This window comes from Nyctereutes procyonoides, unplaced genomic scaffold, assembly GCF_905146905.1.
Source record: "Nyctereutes procyonoides isolate TBG_1078 unplaced genomic scaffold, NYPRO_anot_genome, whole genome shotgun sequence".
NCBI classification, from domain to species: Eukaryota; Metazoa; Chordata; class Mammalia; order Carnivora; family Canidae; genus Nyctereutes; species Nyctereutes procyonoides.
The window spans coordinates 55640538-55644919 of NW_026575046.1; the positions used below are offsets into that span (position 1 = coordinate 55640538).

The following is a 4382-nucleotide window of genomic DNA, read 5'->3' on the forward strand; positions in this document are numbered from 1 at the left end:
GTAGTTTGTGCTTTTTAAGACAACGGTCCATTTCATCTGTGCTGTGAAATTATGTGTATGGGGTTGTGCGTGGTATTCCCACATTAATTCTTCTACTATCTGCAGAGTCTGTGGCAATACTCATGTTTCATTCCTGATGTTGATAATTTGTGTCTTTTTTTTATTCTTGTCACTATTATTAGGGTTTTGTCAATGTTATTGACTTTAAAAATCTGTTTTATGGATTTTCTGTATTATTTTTCTGTTTTCAACTAAATTGATTTTACCCTTCTCTTTACTATTTCCTTCCTTCTGTTTGTTTGGGGATTATTTTGCTCTTCTCTTTGTAGATTCTTGAGGTGAGAACTTAGATAAGTGAGTTAAGACCTTTCTTCTTGGTCTCAAAATGGAGGTAAAACCACAGCCCGGTCGCCCCCAGCCCCACTCAGCCATCACCGCTGCTGCTGGGGGGAGGAGGGCCATGATCCAAAGGAACCAGAGCAGTTGAGAAAACCGTTTATTGGTGGTTTGAGCTTTAAAACTACAGATGATAGCTTAAGAGAACATTTTGAAAAATGGGGCACACTTACAGATTGTGTGGTAATGTGAGTCCCCCAAACAAGACTTTCCAGGGGATTTGGGTTTGTGACATACTCTTGAGTTGAAGGGGTGGATGCAGCAATGTGTGTCTGGCCACACAAGGTTGATGGGTGTGTAGTGGAACCAAAGAGAGCTGTTTCTAGAGAGGATTCTGAAAAGCCTGGTGCCCATCTAACAGGGAAGGAAATTTTTGGTAGTGGTATTAAAGAAGATACAGAAGAATATAATTTGAGAGACTACTTTGAAAAGTGTGGCAAAATTGAAACCATAGAAGTTATGGAAGACAGACAGAGTGGAAAAAAAGAGAGGATTTGCTTTTGTGACTTTTGATGATCATGATACAGTTGATAAAATTGTTGTTCAGAAATACCACACTATTAATGGGCATAACTGTTAAGTGGAAAAGGCCCTTTCTGGACAAGAAATGCAGTCTGCTGGATCACAAAGAGGCCGCAGAGGTGGATCTGGCAACTTCATGGGTCATGGAGGAAACTTTGGAGGTGGTGGTAATGTTGGCTGTGGTGGAAAATTTGATGGAAGAGGAGGCTATGGTGGTGGAGGTGGTGGCAGCAGAGGTAGTTATGGAGGAGGCGATGGTGGATTTAATGGATTTGGAGGTGATGGTGGCAACTATGGTGGTAGTCCTGGTTATAGTAGTAGAGGAGGCTATGGTGGTGGTGGAGCCACCAAGGAGGCAGATGTGGTGGTGGTGGAGGATATGATGGTTACAATGAAGGAGGAAATTTTGGAGGTGGTAACTATGGTGGTGGTGGGACCTATAATGATTTTGGAAATTAGAGCGGACAACAGTAATCAAATTATGGACCCATGAAGGGGGCAGTTTTGGTGAAAGAAGCTTGGGCAGTTGCTATGGTGGTGGTTATGGATCTGGTGGTGGGAGTGGTGGATATGGTAGCAGAAGGCTCTTAAAAAATTCAGAAAAGGCCTTCAGTTCTTAGCAGGAGAGAGAGCAAGGAGTTGTCATGAAAGCTACAGGTTACTTTGAGACAGTCATCCCAAATGCATTAGAGGAACCATAAAAATCTGCCACAGGAGGAACGATGATCCATAGTCAGAAAAGTTACTGCAGCTTCAACAGGAGCCCTTCTTGTTCAGGACTGTCATAGCCACAGTTTGCAGAAAGTACATCGATTGATTAATGCACTGTAGTGTCAATTAGATGTGCATCCCCGAGGTCCTTTAACTGTTGTAGCTTTGTCTTTTTCTTTTCATTACATCAGGTATATTGCCCTGTAAATTGTAGTCGTGGTACCAGGAATAAAAAATTAAGGAATTTTTAACTTTTCAATATTTGTGTAGTTCAGTGTTTCTACATTTTAGTACAGAAACTTTAAAAAAATGCAGTTTTGAAGGCGTTTCTTGTGACTTAACCAGTAAAGATCATTGTTAATCACTATTTTGTATGAATTTTGCTAAAGTGAACTGTAAAGAAATCCCTGCTGACTTGCAATTTAAGGGGGAAATCTATTCTCTGCGTTTCCAAACCATGAAATGAATGGGCTCTGACATGTGGAGAGAATAGATATTTGTATGTTTGCAATGTGTGTTTTAGATAAATAGAATTGGGTATTTAAATTAGCATATGTGTGAATTTGATATAGCATTAAGATTTACCTTCAAATGAAAAAAATCTCAAAATTCCTAAAGAAAAAAACCTTTCTTCATTTTTTAGATTGAGATATGATTGATATGTCACATTACACTCATTTCAGGCATTCAACATAATGATTTCGTATACGTACATATGGTGAAATGATCATCGCAATAAGCCTACTCAATATCCATCACCGCACACAGTTACAGATTTGTTTCTTGTGTTTAGAACTCTTAAATTCTATGTTCTTAGCAGCTTTCAAATATACCACAGAGTATTGTTAACCACAGTGACCATGCTGTACATCGCCTCCCCATGACTTACCTGTTTTATACCTGAGAACTTGTGCCTCCTGACCACCTTCACTCATCTTGCCCGCCCCCACCCCCTGCCTCTGGCACCCAACACTTTGTTCTCTGGATCTGTGAGCTTGGGTTGTTTCTTTCGAACTTGGTTTTTAAGATTCCACAAGTAAGTGAGCTCATATGGCGTTTGTCTTTCTCTGACTTGTTTCACTTAGCATAATGCCTTCTAGTTCCATCCACGTTTCAGCAAAAGGCAAGATTTCCTTCATTTTTGTGGTTGAATAATATTCCATTGTGTATACACCACATTTTCTTCATCTTGTTCATCCATCGATGGACACTTAGGTTGTTTCCAGGTCTTGGGTCTCATAAATAACGCTGTAATGAAAATAGGGATACAGATATGTTTCTGAGTTAGTGTTTTTGTTTCCTTTGGATAAATACTCAGAAGTAAAATTGCTGGATGATGTACCAGTTCTATTTTTAATTTTTTGAGGGACCTCTACTCTGCATTTCACCTTTCTTCTTTTCTAATAAATGCACTTAGTGCTGTCGGTTTCCCTCTCAGCACTGTTTTAGCCGCATCTCACACATTTTCATGTGTTGTATTGGGGTTAAATGCCTTTTAAAAATTTCCCTTGAATAAATAAATAAAATAAAATAAATCTTAAAAAATAAATAAATAAAAATAAAAATTTCCCTCGAGACTTCTCCTTGGACTCATGGATCATTTAGAAGTGTTTAGTTTCCAAGTATTTGCAGGTTTTCCTCTTATCTTCCTGCCACTGATTTCTAATTTGGTTCCATTGTGATCCGAGAACACACCGTACAGGAGTTTAATTACTTTAAATGTGTTAAGGCTTATCTTATGGCCCAAGACATGGTCTACTTTGGTGTATGCTCTGTGACTGCTCGAAAGACCCTGTATCCCACTGCCGGTGGGTGGGATGCCCTGCACCTGAGGACCCGAGGTGTTCCCTGGCGGCATCTGGGCTCCCCTGCATCCTGACTAACGCCCCACTTGTCCACCCACCACGGACAGGGAGCTGCGGTCGTTTCCCACTGGACTCTGTGTCTTTCCAGCTTCCTTGTCGGTTCTAGCAGTCTGTGCCTCACGTACCTTAGAGCTCGGGGGTTTTGTGAACACATTTAGGGTCGCTATGTCTTCTTGGGGAATTTATACTTTTCTTATGATATAGAATTCTGGTCATTTTCTTTGCTCCAAACTCTATCTGACATTAATGTAGCTCCTCCTGAATTCCTTCGAGTAAGTTCTCCTCTGTCCCCTCCATTCTGCCGTGGGGCCCATCCGCCAAACTTGTCATTTTGGTCATTCTATTTTTCACTTCTGAAGTGTCCGTTTGGTTTCTCTTTATATCTTCTGCTTGTTTGATGAGGTTTGCTAGCTATTTGTATTGTTTTGAGCGTGTGTCTAGTTGCTTGCTGAAACATTTTTATCACGGCTGCTTTGGAATCTTTGTCTAATAATCCTAACTTCCTTCTCATCTTGGTCCTGGCATCTACTAATTATCTTTTTTTTAAAAAAATATTTATTTATTCATGAGAGACAGAGAGAGAGAGAGAGAGAGAGAGAGAGAGAGAGAGAGAGGCAGAGACACAGGCAGAGGGAGAAGCAGGCTCCATGCAGGGAGCCCGACGTGGGACTCGATCCCGGGACCCCAGGGTCACGCCCGGAGCCAAAGGCAGATGCTCAACTGCTGAGCCCCCCAGGTGCCCCTGATTATCTTTTTTAATTCAGTTTGAGATCTTCCTGGTTCTTCATATAATGAGTGATTTTCAACTGGAAGCTGGACGTTTTCATATTACGTTAGGAGCCTCTGGATCTGTTTTATCTGGCTTTCTCTGGCAGAGGATGGTGACAC

The 4382-nt window shown here is 41.0% G+C and overlaps 1 pseudogene; it reads left to right on the forward strand.

Annotated features, from left to right (window-relative positions):
• Positions 1-385: 385 nt before the first annotated feature.
• Positions 386-1538, forward strand: LOC129509410 (heterogeneous nuclear ribonucleoprotein A3-like; annotated as a pseudogene).
• Positions 1539-4382: the final 2844 nt, after the last annotated feature.